Source organism: Balaenoptera borealis (assembly GCF_965194805.1).
Source record: "Balaenoptera borealis genome assembly, chromosome: 19".
Lineage (NCBI taxonomy): Eukaryota > Metazoa > Chordata > Mammalia > Artiodactyla > Balaenopteridae > Balaenoptera > Balaenoptera borealis.
Genome location: NC_138878.1, coordinates 22,306,636 through 22,323,388, shown reverse-complemented (window position 1 = coordinate 22,323,388; position 16,753 = coordinate 22,306,636).

Here is a 16,753-nt window from a genome sequence, read left to right as displayed (position 1 = left end):
TGTTCCAGTTGTTCAGTCTTGCTCCTTCTGGGCTGTCTATTAACAGACCAAGCATTCTCCCAGGGGTCTTTATATATCCTCACCTTGGGCTGCTTGCCCCTTGGCACAGAGTTGATGACTATGCATACAGTACAAAGCTCCATTCACTGGCAGGGTTTTCACCACTGTCCTTTGGGACAAGGACCCCTGGGTGGGCCTTGGTAAGGCAGCAGCCCAGTTGGGGCTTGCACCAGCTTATCACACTGACCCATTTGTGAACCAGGCCCCGGTGTTTTCCTTCTCCATCAGTTGGCCATAAGTACAAACAAATATGTGTTTGTTAAGGGAGTGTTTGAGTTGAGGGACAGGCATTGGTAAGACACAAAATAAGTGATGTGGGAGACTGGGCCACATGTATATATAATTTATATATGCCCTGTGAACCAGCTGGGTCCTACCCTAGGGATAATATTTCCATTGCCTGCCCTGGTAGATTGCTGCTGTACCAGGCTGACCTCATGACAAGTCACCAAGGGCAGCTCCATCCATATGGACATTGATGTCCCCCATTTACAGGCTCTCAGTCTCTACAAGGGCCCAGCAGCATGACAGGAGCTCCTTTTTAGATTCCAAGACATTCTCTGCTGTATGAGGCATGTCTTTTCTCTAGGTCCTAGGAATCTCAGCTGAGATCCCCTACTGGGGCTTTCTCAGCCTGAATAACTAATTGTATAGAAGGTGCTGGCTCACATGGCAGCACTGCTCCCATCACCACCTGGACCTGTTGGCAAGCTCTCGCTTACTCCAGGCCCTACTCAAAGTTGGCAAGATTCTGCGTTGTGCAGCTCTGAGTGCTAAGTGAGTTTGTACTGGCTTCCTGTGCCTTGCTGTTTGAGACACAAGACAAAGGAGACAAAGACCCCAGACAGGTGCTGCCCTGCTTCTCCAGTAGACTGGCTGCCATAGTAGTGGCTGGAGTTAAGAGGTGGGGCCATGGAGGTATGAAGTGAAATGCAATAGTTGTCCACTATAATGTGATAATGAATACATATCTTTCTCCAACCGAAATAAGTTTTATTTTTAAATTAATGCCTTGCCGACATTTTGATGTTAAAATGTCCTTTAATTTTGTAGCTATTTGGGGGTTTTTGTGGATCCCATACAAATTTTAGGATTATTTGTTCTATTTATTTGAAAAATGCCATTGGAATTTTGATAGGGATTGCATTGAATCTGTAGATTGCCTTGGACAGTATGGACATTTTAACAACATGGATTCTTCCAATTGATGAGCATGGAATATCTTTCCATTTATTTGTGTCTTGTTTAATTCATTTTATTACTATCATAGTTTTCAATATATAGGTCTTTTACCTCCTTCCTTAATACGTTGCTTTTGGAAAGGATAAAATATAAAAATGTTGCCAATCATAGATCAATTATTTTTCTTGCTTCACACACATATGCATACACACACACCACAAAAACATATGCACACCTATAAAATTAAAAATGAAAATAGTATATATGGGGGAGAATTCAGTTCCATCAGACAACGTGAAATTTAAATCTCCAACTCTGTTGATTAGATGACCTCAAGTATGTTCAAAAACATTTCTGACCTTTAATTTTCTTATCTGCAAAGTATGGATGATAAAACCTATTTTACTGCAAAGAATTGCTTGGAACATACACAGAAAGCACATAGGAAAGCTTTGGGAAATGTGTGAATCTATTGCAATTAAATGTGAAATTGTAAGTACACCAAGGTACAAATACATATATGAATTTTTTTAAGGCCTTAGTTTTAATGAGAATAAGAGAACACTCAGTTTATTTTAGTAACCTTATCCCTTTTTTTCTCTTCTTTCACTAATTTATCCATTTCTGACAACTTACTCACTAAAAGATTTCCATTGGAAGGCAAGAACTTTACCTGACTTGCTTTACCTTACCATGGAACTTTCTGAATATTCCCATACATTTAAACTTTTTTGCAGGAGGTAGGAGGAGTTGCCTTCAGTCATATCTCCTGCCAGTAGAAAGGTTGGAGTTTCAAAAGAAAATGATAAATTTTCAATGGGAAAAAATGTTAACTGTGTTTTATTTTTTGAGATGAAGGCAGTCATTGGGTCTGAGCAAAGGATAAGTGTTTAAGAGGTATCATTTCCTTGCCTCTGGGTGTGAAATACTTCAGGAAGGCAAAGTTGATTCAAAACTTTTAAAATTCCATGGTAGTTACAGTTTTCAAAATTATCTTTCATCTGCTTCACCTGAAACGATAATCAGACTTCCAAGAATAGGTTTCATAGGTTAGTCTTCATCGCAACATAGTATACTGCAGAGGAAAAATGTATTTTGCAGCACAATCAAAATGATAATTTTTTCAATATGCGTTTTGAAGCAGCCTTTGCCACAGAAGACAACAGCATATACAAACTGTAATGTGCCAAACCTCACTTAGTCCAGAATATATCAAGAAACAGAATTCATTCTCCCAGGTATATATAATACTTGTTTACCTTGTATCCTTATATATCCATGTCCTTGTTGGATACCAGTTGGGCATCCAAATCTATGTGATTGAACTATATAGTAATTTAATTATTTTAATTCAGTATTTGACTTTGTTTTGGTAAAGTTTTTTAAAAAGTAGTATAAATAAAGAATGTCTAGGAGTTGATTTTTATTTTCTGTGGAAACAAACCATAGTTTAGAGTTAGAAGACTCAGAATGTCATGGCCTTGGGCAAGACATTTCAATATTAGTCTCAGTTTTCTCATGTTAAATTAGGGTAATTATATCTCTTTCAGATTTTGTTTAAAGTTTGAATGAGACAACCTAGGTAAAGCCATTAGCACAGGCCCTGGCTCACATGAAAAAAAAAATCAGCAAGTGGCTATTATTATTTAATGATGTTGTTGTCATCAAAGATGATAATAATACTTTTCTCCCTCTCTCTATTAAAAGCAAATAATATTTCCAGGACTTTTCACTGAAGCTAAAACTGATCATCAGAGACATTGCCAAAGGGTATTACAGATAGTACAATCAGGATGGTGAAGGAACTAGATATTAAGCCTGGTGATAAAGACCTGATGGGGCTAAGAGTGTAGTCTGTACAACAGATATAATTAATATGAATAAACACTTACACGTCCTTACGTGGAAGAGAGGAAATTTAAACTCTGTGTTTCCAGATGGCAGAATTTGGATCTACAGTTATACAGAGTAGAAAATCAGTTCTGTTATAAAAAGGTCTTTACCAATGCAATTGTCTAGTAATGCAAATTATACAAGAAGCAACATCAGTCATTCCTTTGTGCATTTCATGGAGGTCTACAGTAACTCTGACCTGGGGAGAATGGTTTCCTTACAAATAAGCAGTTATGATGAGGAAAGAGGTGAAGCAATATTTGTTTTCTCCCCATCAGCATACTCTCTTGAGGTCTACAGCAAGGGAGAGAATAAAAGAATTTTTGTTTGTTTCTATGTACAACCTCTTGCTTCATAGGTGTCAAGAACAATCATTCTACACCTCAGAAGGTTTGGCTATTCATTCAGTAATTCCCCATCACTTGCTCTGTGGCCCAGGCCTCTCCCTGGATACACAAAGGTGAGTCAATCATGGGACTTGTTCCTGAGCACAGTCAGGAGGGAGAGATGCAGTTGTAAACCCGTAATTGGAACATGGTGAAAAGTTAAGAGTGAGTTGTGCAAAGTGTCCCATGATCTGAAAAACAAAAATAGCAAGCCATGCTAGAACCTGGGATTAATTCAGGAGCAAGAACAAAGAGGTGTTCTTATACAGTATGCTTAATAATGCATAGTTTTGGGCTTCCCTGGTGGCGCAGTGGTTAAGAATCCGCCTGCCAATGCAGGGGACACGGGTTCAAGCCCTGGTCCAGGAAGATCCCACATGCCATGGAGCAACTAAGCCCATGCGCCACAACTACTGAAGCCCGTGCGCCTAGAGCCCGTGCTCTGCTACAAGAGAAGCCACCACAATGAGAAGCCCACACACCGCAACGAAGAGTAGCCCCCGCTTGCCACAACTAGAGAAAAGCATGCGTGCAGCAACGAAGACCCAATGCAGCCAGAAATAAATAAATTAAAAAAAAAAAAAATAATGCATAGTTTTCCCAGGATGGCCACAGTGGCATGGATCAAAAAATGGGTTGACTAAGGAAAACAACAGAAGTGTGGAAAAGAACTGGAGTGATCATGGGCAGCAAGTAATTAGGTAGCTGTGGAGGAAAGAGGCTATAATGGAGAAATAGTGGGAGATTATCCTACAGAACAAGGCTAAGTCCACCACAGAAAAGACCTTGAAAGCCAAAACAAATAGCTTAGATTATGCCATATGCAATGAGAACCTGACATTTTACTCTGGAAGTGTAGAGATAGATCGGGGAGGTCAAGAAAGAAGGCTGAGGAAAGAATTTGAAATATTAGAGGTAACAGGTGATGAGGTGATGGTCATGGCCGCAGGGTAAGGAACCCATTGGGGATGGGACCCCCGATTATTGTGCTCTGTTTGCTAAAAGGTAACACTCTAAGTGCCGGGGTGAAATAATAGACTTAGAATGAGAAGGAAACAGTACAAGCTAGGTTTCTGTTTCTAACTCACTGTATTGGACCTTGGTGGTTTCACAAGATCCTTTTTGCTCTTATATTCTTTGACTATTTTTCTGACATAAGATATTTTTATAATAAATATTTACTGTATTTTTCTTTGCTCCTTGTATTTAAGAGATCAATGCAAAGGCCTCTTTTAAGCATGTGACTTAAAATTGTATGTCGTTTTGATCTTTTTGCCATACCTAAGTTAGCCCCATCTATGAGATTCATTAAACCATTTTTGTCTTGAGAGGATACATTCTTATTCTCTCTCTGACCCTTTTTAAGTACCTGTTACAAAGTGTCTTTTTTGACTCTAATAAACGACAACTATTTAATTAACAAAATATATTTAAAAACAAAAACTTGGACCATTTTCAAAGCAAAAGCCTGCTGTACACAATTTCAGACCTCTACCAGGAATTAGCAACTGATGTGCTGACATAGTACATGCATATTTACGTTTGTTATCCTCAAAAATGCATTGTTACCATGGTAACTCATGTAGTGCGGCTGCTACCAAGAGACAGAAGTTCTTGGTGGCTACCAAAAAAAAAAAGGAAGAAACAAAGAAAAAATAATCAATGGGAACTAGTATAAATGCAAAGCCATTTTTATGCACCACCATGTAAATGGCTATAAATTACCTTGGGAAAATCTAGGAAGGAAGACCACCATCAAAGAAATGCTTCAATTCTGGACACTGCTCCTAATAGTCTCTTTCTCAGAAAAGAAATACTGTATAGAACTCTATTGGTTATCTTTCAAATTGTTTGAGTAACTTCATTAATGTTCACTTTATGCTCCCTGAGGGAAGAGACCTTGAATGTTTTGCTTAACATTGTATGGCCAGCAGCTGGCACAATACTCAACATATAATAAGCATTTAAAAAATTGTGAAATGAATGATTAAATGAATGAACGCAAGTTTAAGGCAATGCCTACATAACAAATAATTAAAGGGGATGCTGTTGAAGTAGAAGAACAAGACTTCTTAATTTGAATGTACATTAAAAGTAATATTGGCAGTTAATGAAATACAAAACTCTAAATGATTTTGATTCAGTAAATCTAAGATGGGCCTCAGGATACTTCACCATACATTTAACATGTGTTCTAGGTGAGTCTGATGAATTTGATCTAGGAAATTCCCTTTGAATACATGTGGGGAGAGTATTAAACTAGATGTTAAACATTCTAAATTTGCTCTATTGCTGAACTGCTTTGCAGAATCATGTAGAATTTCTAGGTTAGGGTTCTCTTCTCAGAGAGAAATAAAATAGAATTTTAACTGTTTTCAAAATAGATGCATCCCAAGGTGCCCACCTCCATTTCATTTAAAATAGCTCTGATTGCAATAGGATCTTTTTCTTCTTTTAACATTTGTGTTTTACATAAGATTTCTTTTTTTTCAGAGAAGCTTTCTGCTGCTGACAGTAATATGCCAATGATGACCTGAAATGTAAAAACAAAGCAATTTTGGAAATTTAAGGAATATATAAGTTTCCAAAAGAAACATCTATCTAGGTTTTAGAAATTACCTGATTTGATTAATGCAGGCAGTTTTTTAGAGTTTTCTAAAACAAAATAAAACTTACTGGAGGATCATCAATAAGCTTTCTTTATTAATTATATTTAACAAAACCAGTTGCTAAATCACCATGTTTAGCGTGATGCAGATAGAAAGAATAGAATGATATATTTATTTTTAAACAGATTTTCTATGTTTGTTTTTCCCAGGAGGAGCACCTCTTCCTTCATCTTGTTACCAAAATTGCAAAAGCAAGGTTTTATTGTTGGGCATACTGAAACATTCTAGGGTAGTAAGTAGAAAGATTAAAAAGGAGCTTAATTTCTGATGTTCTCATTCCCTAGATTCCAAATAAAGGAGAAATTGAGTTTAAAGTAATATAGTTGAAACCACAATCATTTTGTGTTGCACTAATATGAATGGCTGCAAAATATCAACAAAAAAACCCTGTAATTAGCTGTTGCTTTTGCCTGCAAAATAATATGTCATTTTGCATCAAACTCTGCCCTAAATGTGCTCTGGGTTAAAGGTTTTGTAACTTGATCAGCTTCCAGACAAATTGGTCCAATCTTTTTTTGTGTGGATTTGGCTGAGGGCCTGTTTCCTCTGACTTTTTTCAATCCTTCTGTCTCCTCCCTTTTTCCCTCTTCCCACCATCAGCCCTGAAGATGCTGAACCACTATTTCCTGGTTTGGCCTGTCTTAGTCATGAGTACTTCCCACTTGTTAGACACATTGCTAATGCAGACAATGACCTCATAAAATGAATAAATCTGAAGATGAAAATGGATGTGCCAGTTTAAAAGAGGTCAAGCAGCAAGTGGGAATCAAGTGTGAATAGCAAGCAGATGGCGACTGCATTTCAAAGAGACCAGTACTTCCAAAATGCGGGCTGCCAACACAATTACTCTATCGCTGTTTTTAAAGAAAAGACACTTATAAAGAATTATTAATGTAAAGCTCATTTAAAATGTAAAGTCCTTTGAATATCTAATTCTTTTAAATGAAAAGCATACTTATTTGAAAATTTAAGTCATGATAGATTGACAAGCGAATTTCCAGCATCATTTGATTTCAAGTTATGTATGCGTAATAAATGTTCCCTCCCTCCCTATGTGCCAAGGTTGTAATAGTTGCTTTCACACATCTATTTGCATGTAGTTCTAATAACTCAGAGGCAAGGTAAGTAGATTGTAACCAATTACATTTCAGATGAAGAAACAAAGGTTCAGAGAGGATAAACTACTTTCCACAGTTAAAGTTACCCAGTTGATTGAGTCATCACTCAACTCTAGTCATCATTAGATTATATCCCCTATCTTGAACAGTAGCTATATATAATAGAATAAGAAACTTTACAGAGATTAATAGTGACTAGAGAATGTAGTAAAGTCTCATGACTCATCGATTTGATCCAGACTTTGAAAGATGTAGCTTGAGGTCAAAGAAACTTAAGTTAAAGAAGATCATGAACAAAGACATGAAAATGAGAGCTTTCAGGAACTCTGGCCATAGAGTAAGGCATGAGTTGAGGGGTTTGGGTTGGGCTGGGAAAGTTACTAGGCTGAGGCAAAGGCTCTCAGAAAAATTTTATCCATGAAGAGCTTTGGAGAGGAAAAACCTAAATTTAATAAAAGCAATGATAATAACAATAATAACAAGAGCCAATATGGATTTGCATTTCTTGGCCCACTTGTGTGTTCATTCATTTATTTGTCCATTCATTTGCCAAGGCTTATCCAACACTTAATCTAGGCCAAAACAGTTGTGACACCCTGAATGGATGGGAGCACAGTGCAGGAAGGTAAACTGAAGATCTCATTGTTGTGGCAGAGGTAGTGATATAGGTCTGTGCAGGGACTCAGAAAATAGGAATCTACTTGGATTTGAGGGACAGGTGAGATTTCCTTCTGAATGAGCTGAAACTTGAAAAAATCAGTAGGAGCTGGCTAAACCAGGGACGGATGAAGGGAAGGTGCACCAAGACAAAGGAGAAGGAAATACATAAACAAGCAGACAACAAAATAACAGTATAAAGCATACCCAGATGCTCAGGGAACTCTAAGGGGTGGAGTTTAATGAAACATGAGGCTACAAGTATATTTGGGGTTCATTCTGAAGTACTTCTATTTTATCCTATAAACAGTGGGAATCAAGCAATAAATGTTAAGCTTGGGAGAAACCTTAGCAGGTATTTGGTCTAGGGAGATGACTCAGGCTCCACTGTGGGAAATGGTTATCAGAGCCTGGGAAGGCAGATGGGAAAGTGGTGATGGTTGTGATGGGGTCAGGAATAAAGAGGAAGAACAAACATGTACTCTCCCTACATATATTTATATCTTTAAAGAACTGTCACATTTAAGTTCAAAATAAACTTGGGGTGGGCCCAGACTGAAAATACTATTTGAGCTCCTTCCCCCAAATGGTGCAACTTGCTTTGTTTCTTGAACCAAATGGAATGGATCATTGTACACCACCTCCATTCCCACACAATTAAATAGAAAAATTTTCCCCCCATTTCTGCTTCCGGAAAGATGTTTCTTTTTTACATGGCCTGGAGGGAACTGGCCCTGCATGAACAGCAAAGTGACCCTGGCCTCTGGAGAGGCAGGATCTTTGACCTTGAGGCTGCTGTAGCCTTTGAATGACTGCCAAGATGCAGCTGGAGTCCCCTGGAGACAGACTCAGCAGGATCTAGGAAAGATGAGGAGGGATTTTTAATATGTTCAGAAATATTTATCAGTGCAGAAATGCAGTGTCTGGAAGTCATGGCAATGAAAATTAAACTGGAGCAATCAGGTTAATGATGGCCTGCATTTTACCGAATACTTTAATATAGGACAGATACTTTCCAGCACTTTCTAGAGATTTTCTTATTTTATTCTGACAATTCTGTTAAGTGCTCTATCATTTAGGGTCCAAGTAGGAAACACTTAGGGTGCCTAAACTAGGGCAATTTGAGAAGAGATAAATCAATGCACTCTTTACAAAGGTGTGTCTAAGATCTGAGGAAATCAAAAGATGTAGTGCAGTATCCCCAGACTAGTAAAAAGTGGGCTCTGTTACCACCACTAGTGCTGAAAGGGCAAGGAGTGGAAGCAGTAACTGAAACAGCACATAAAGAGAAAGAGAGCTACGTAATGGGAGAGCTGAGTCCAGAACAGAATGGAGCCATGACAACGCATACACTGACCCTGCAGGAAAGCCAGAGCCGGAGGAACTAATATTGTATCAGCCACGGTTCTCCAGAAAAACAGAACTAGTAGTATACATATATATTCTCTCTCTCTCATTCTACATATATATTCTCTCTATAAATAGAGAGAGAAATTTATTTTAAGGAATTGGCTCATGCGATTATGGGGGCTTACAAGTCCAAAATATGTTTGGCAGGCTGGCAGGCAGAAATTTCAGGCACAATTTCTTCAGTAGTCTTGAGGCAGAATTCCTTCTTCTCCAAGAAACCTTAGTTTTTGCTCTTAAGGTCTTCAACTGATTGGATGAGGCTCACCCATATTATGAATGTTAATCTCATTTACTTAAGTCAACTGATTGTAGATGTTAATTGTACCAACAAAATACCTTCACAGCAACATCTAGAAAAAGACTGGATCAAGCAACTGGGTACCACCATAGCGTAGTCAAGTTGACAGATAAAATTTAACCATCACAAATACACAGACCCCTCTCTTTCTCCCCTTTGGTCTCTTCCTGTGGCTTCTTGGTAGCCAAATCCAAGCATAAACTAGAAGTTAAGGGAACCTCTTGACATAGTCTGGAAAGGCTAGGCTCCCTAGGATATACAACCCCACTGCTTCCTCTCTGTCACCACTGACACCCACAAATGCACAGGTAGGAAATATTTTTTAAATGATTCTTGGCATTCATAACTCTCTATAGAGTCTTTTCCCATCCTTTTTATTTCCACATGTGTTCACTTAATTTTCACAACAGGTACTCTTAATAACTCTACTTTGCAAAGATATAGACTAAATGGGGAAGTTAGGTAACTGCATAGAGCTATAAAAAGCTAATGAGTGGTAGATGTAAGATTTGATCCTAAGTCTTCTAGCACTAACTTGCCATGTGCCATCCGCTCTATCACGATTCTTTAAACTTTGTTGCGTACATGAATCTAGGGTATCAGTAAAATAGAGATGGCTTAGCACCACCCAAGGACATTTAGAATCAGCTTGATGCGATGTACGGCCTCAAAATCAGAAGTTTCAATTCTCCATTTCAATAATGTCTTTTATTAATGGATCTATCTGAGAGAAAAATGTGAAATAGTTACTGACATCTAGATTTAATTTAGACAATCCATTAGGTTTCTTTACAATAAAGTGGTACACATCTGTGGCCACTGATACCGAATAAAGGTTTTTCTTTAAAAAAAGGTGCTCTCCTATTTACAATAGCCAAGAGAAGGAAACAACCTAAATGTCCATCGACAGATGAATGGATAAAGATGTGGTGTGTATATATATATATATATATATACACACATACACACACACACACACACACACACACACACAATGGGATATTACTCAGCCATCAAAAAGAATGAAATAATGTCATTTGCAGCAACATGGATGGACCTAGAGATTATCATACTAAGTGAAGTAAGTCAGAAAGAGAGAGACAAATACCATATGACATCACTTACATGTGGAATCCAAAATACGATATAAACCAGTATGCCTACAAATCAAAAACAGACTCACAGGTAGAGAGAACAGACTTGTGGCTGCCAAGGGGGAGGAGGGGTATGGGAGGGAAGGACTGGAAGTTTGGGATTAGCAAAGGCATACTATCATATATAGGCTACTGTATAGCACAGGGAACTATATTCAATATCCTGTGACAAACCATAATGGAAAAGAATATATATATACACACACACACACACACACACACACACACACATATGTCATTTTGCTGTACAGAAGAAACATTGTAAATCAAGTATACTTCAATAAATTTTTTTTTAAAAAGAAAGGTGCTCTCTTTATTAGTATGATTATCTGTAGTTGCTATCTCAGCTATTTCAGACCTGAGTTTGTTTTTTCAGGTAGTTTCTCCATCTACTACCAAACAGCATTATGTGTGCGAACAGAAAGAAAACTCTTAACACCCAAACTCTGTTGCTTCTATCAGAACGGAGATGTTAATTTCTCCGACGTTTTGTATTTTTCTGTTTGCTTTGCTTTGTTTTGAAAGACAAGCTATGCTTATATTTTTTTCCTCTTTGAAATGTCCTTATTAGCTCATCAACTTTATTTTTAACAAATTGCAAGTGGCATTTGCTACCCTCTAATTGCTTGATTTCTTCTTGGCACAGTGAGGGCAGAATGGGCTAACTGTTTTGGATACCGATTTCTAGGGTATAAACCAGTTATTTCTCAACCACTTTTAGATCAAGGGTTTCCACAGTTACTTTGTAAAGGACCACATCATAAATATTTCAGGCTTTGAGGGCCATATGGTTTTTGTCACAGCTACTATACTCAACACTGTCATTGTCGTATTTAAGGAGCCATGGACAATATGGAAATAAATGAACATGGCTTTGTTCCAATAAAAGTTTATTATGAACACAGGAATTTGAATTTTATATAATTAACTTTCCATTTTTTTAACAATTTAAAAATATGAAAACCATTCTCAGCTCACAAGTGCTGTGTCGGATTGGGTCCCAAGGCTGGTGTTTGCTGACTCCTGCTTTTGGGAAATGCTTTTGTGAGACCCAGAAGGACACTTCCTAAGAGAGAGGCACTGCACATTTTTTATACTGCTTTACATATTTTTAAAAAGTTTTACTGAGGCAAAATTATTATATTAAAAACTGCATATATTTAATGTATGCAATTTGACAACTACGCTGCTTTTGAAGGAGAATGTTAGAGATATAGGAGTGGACATTTACTGTGCCTTTATCCTGTTGGGTGTTTCATATGTTTCTTCAGTTAGTCCTCCCAGATGACTGAGGACACCAAAGTGTCTCCCTAACACCCCATGTAATTTCTGTTGGTTTCACTACAGATCTGAGCATCCAGTCAAGTAAAGAGACTGCTGAGAGATCTTCTTTATGCAACAGACCAGAGTTGACTTCGGGATCTAGAGGCATCTGAATGACTTTTATTCTTTATGAATAATGATAAGAAGTTTAAACTAATATGAATATCTACAAGAAAGTTATACACTCTATTTTCAAGTATTTCAAAAAGCAAGACCCTAAAATAGTGGTACTCAAGCTTAGTGAAGCAATGGTATCACCTAGAGAGACCATAAAATTCCTAACATCAAAGCCACAACCCAAAACGATTAAACGAAAATCTTTGGAGGTGGAATTCAGGCATCAGCAGTTTAAAAAACTCCCTAGGCGGCTGCTTCCATAGCACAGGGAGATCAGCTCTGTGCTTTGTGACCACCTAGAGGGGTGGGATAGGGAGGGTGGGAGGGAGGGAGATGCAAGAGGGAAGAGATATGGGAATATATGTATATGTATAACTGATTCACTTTGTTATAAAGCAGAAACTAACACACCATTGTAAAGCAATTATACTCCAATAAAGATGTTTAAAAAAAAACAAAAACAAAAAAAACTCCCTAGGATACTAAAATGTAAGGTTGGAAACTGCTGTTCTAAAAGAAGGGAGTATGTTCATAAGTACAGAATTGTAGTTGTAAAATACATATGGATTGTAGGAAGTCAAAGCAGGTTGTGTGTGTGTTTGTGTGTATATGCATATATATGTATATATACAGATTGTCAAAAATTCAAGACTGTGTTTTCTAATCAAAATAATTTCACCTGGTATTCTAATCCTTTATTTTAAAAATATGCTTACAAACTGTCCCTGTAACTACTAACACCATGTCCTCCAGGAATTCTTGCCAAACACATAGTTCTGCATCTAGAAAATCAGGGAAAAGAAAAGGAATTTTCAATTCAAAAAATACTTTTATATATGTTTCTCTCTCTTTCTCTCTACCTACCTATCTATCTAACAAGAGAAAAGGGAAAAGAAGCCTGCTTCTTGATTTGTGTATAACCCCATATTATCAGATTCTGAACCAGAAAATTTGTGTTACCAAATAGATTTGTAGGCAGAAATTCTGCATTTATCCAGTGTTTGGTCAGACCTGCATTTGAGAAGGTACATTACTGACTTGTGAGAAGGATGGATTCGAGGTGGGTGAGGTTGAAAGCAAAGCAGCAGTTAGGAGGTGATTACATTTGTGCACATGGGAGCAGGCCAGGGATAAACCAGGAAGCTCCAGTAGGAATGAAATATATTCAGTGAGACCTGATATCTTACTGAATGTGAAAGATGGGCTGGAAATTCTAGGCCCCTTGAAAATATTCAAACTTGAAATTTTGAGGCATCTGGTTCAATTCTGTAATGTATATGACAATGGCCTCTCCAGGCTGTGGTTTTGTTGACAACAATTAAATGTCTAAACACTGACAGACAGGCCAAGGGAAAGTGTTTCCTTAATAATTCAGTGATCATATTAAGTAACCTGGTCCTAAATGAACCAGAGTTACTGCTCAAATCTCCTTTGGAGAATGTTTGGCCCCTCCAAGTTATTTCAGTAGATTTTTGTTTAAGATGATTAATTTAGTTTGCTGCAGGTTGCAAGGAAATTAACATGAATTCTAAGAATCAGTCTGGAAGACAGCAAACCACTCGTTGTGCTCTGAAAAGGCCATTTTAAGTATAAAATACCTTTTATATTTAAGACAATCTTGGGCAACAGATGCACATTAATCTTTTTATTATTATTTTTATTTTGGTAAGCAATTTAAAAAATGCTTTTCAATATATGATTGGAAAAACAATGCAGGCTCATTTTCTGAAATTTTGAAAATACACAAATTCACAGCAAAAAAATTAATAATAAACTTCCAGATAGGAACTGCCAATATTTTTTTTTAATCTATTCTTTATTTCTGTATATATGTATACACTCATAAAATCTGGAATTAATTGTATCTTCTTTTTTAAAAATTAATTTATTTATTTTTGGCTGCATTGGGTCTTCGTTGCTGCACGCGGGCTTTCTCTAGTTGTGGTGAGCAGGGGCTACTCTTTGTTGCGGTGCATGGGCTTACTCATTGCAGTGGCTTCTCTTGTTGCAGAGCATGGGCTCTAGGTGCACGGACTTCAGTAGTTGTGGCACCTGGGCTCTAGAGTGCAGGCTCAGTAGTTGTGGCGCACGGGCTTAGCTGCTCTGCAGCATGTGGGATCTTCCTGGACCAGGGCTCAAACCCGTCTCCCCTGCATTGGCAGGTGGATTCTTAACCACTGTGCCACCAGGGAAGTCCCTAATTGTATCTTCTTAACGGTAGATTCTAATAGTTGTATCTTAAATTTCTGTCTCATGATGTGTTCCAGTGGCTAAAGTTTCCAGGACAATATTGGATAATAATTGGCCCCAACTGTCAATTTTCATTTTGAGAAGAACAGTCTCTCGTTTTCAATATTTAACACGATCCAGATGAATTTCAGGATACATTTTGGATAATTATTCTTCAATAAAGTATCATGTATTTCTTCCAGATTTAGAATTGAAGAATTCATCTGTTTCAAAGTTAAATTTTTGAAATTCTTTAGATCTGGGGCTAGATATTATCCCTAAGTTTTGTACTTTTCCATTTTCTCTACATTTTAAAATAATATTCAGATGTACTACCTTTTTTTCCTATTTTCTGATCAAGTGGTTCCCAAAGTATGGTCCCAGGACCCAAAATATCAGTATCACTTAGAAATTGGAGGATATTGAGGCCCACTCCAGACCTAACCCATTAGAAACGCTAAGGGTAAAGCCCACATTCTGTTATTTTACCAAGCATTCCAGGTGATTCAGATGCCTGCTCAAGTTTGAGAATCACTGTTTTAAATCTCTGTGACGGTTTTTTGTTTGTTTTGCTTTTCAATTTTCTGCTCCTCTTTGCTCCAGGTTTTTTTGTTTTTGAAATTGTTACTCTTTATTAACCTTTTTTATGAAGTTTACAGATTCTAAGTGTAATTTGACAAGTTTTGGCAATTGAATACTTCCATATAACCACCAGTCAAATTAAAATTTAGAACATTTCCATCGACATCATGCCCCATTACAGTCGACCTCACCCCCTCACCTCTATGCCATGATTCTTTTTTTCTATCAGCACAGATTACTACTGTCTAGCCTTGGATTTCACATCAATGTACTCTTTTGCATCTTACTTCTTTCACTCACATAATGTCTTTGAGATTCTGTTTGTCTCTTTTAACTGATGAGTAGTATTTACTTTGTTAATATACTAGAATTGTTTTCTCCATTGGATTGTGTTATTAAAACTTTGGCTCTTATAAAGTGGACTATAGTCAATAGTTTTGTAGAAGTTTTTTGGTGGACATGTTTTCATTTCTCATTGGTAAGAATCAAGGAATTGGTTCTTAGTTAAAGGGAAGATGAGTGTTTAACTTTATAAATAAGCAAAGCAACAGTTTTCCAAAGGTCCTGTACCATTTTATACTCGCAACAGCACTGTATCAAAAATCAATCTGCTTCACATACATATTCATATTTGGTACTGATGATCGTAAAAAAAAATTAGAAATTTTAGTGTGTGTAAATGGATATCTTTATGTGAAATTTTATTCATTTTATTTTTAATTTATTAATTAATTTAGTTTAATATTTATTTGGCTGCATCAGGTCTTTAGTTGCGGCACGCAGGATCTTCGTTGCGACATGTGAGATCTTTTGTTGTGGTGCACGGGCTTCTCTCTAGTTGTGGCACATGGGCTCCAGAGCGTGTGGGCTCTGCAGCTGCAGCACACCGACTTAGTTGCCCTGCGGCATGTGGGATCTCAGTTGTCCGACCAGGGATTGAACCCGCATCCACTGCATTGGAAGGCGGATTCTTAACCACTGGACCACCAGGCAAGTCCCGAAATTTTATTAATTTTAAACATTGATTTCTGATAATAAGTGAGTTTAAAACTTTGAATTTGTTTCTGGATTTTTTTTCGTCTTGTATTAATACCCAAATAGTTGTAGTCATATATTTATACTTTTCCCAGTTTCATTTTGTTGAAATCAGTGATAATAGCCCACACTTACATACGTATTTCTTGTAGCAAGGAGCCAATCAGTTTGTTCATAATTTTGTAGACAAATTCACAGAAGGCATGGTTCAGTGGTCGAGTCACTATTCCACTGGCATGAGTTGGGATGGCTTGCAAAACTGGGGCTAGCTTGAGTGGATCTACAGTAGCCATGAGTCTGGGTTTTGGGTTTTATTTTGGCTGAATCCCTTGGATCTCTTCCACTGGCCTCTTCATGTGGCTAGTTTGGGTTTCTCAAAGCGTGGCAGTCTCATGATAAGTAGAATTTTGGCTTTCCCCAAGAGGCAAAACCAGAAGCTGCCAAGTCTTCTTAACTTTAAACATGGAACTGACATTTCTGCTTCATCCTATTGGTTAAGAAAGGTCTCATACTTAGCCCAGAGTCAAAAAGAGGGGATTATAGTGGGACATGAATACCAGAAGACATGGTTCACTGGAGTCCAACAATGTAACAGACCAGCAAAGCGTACATTATTAATACAAAACTGATAATACAGAAG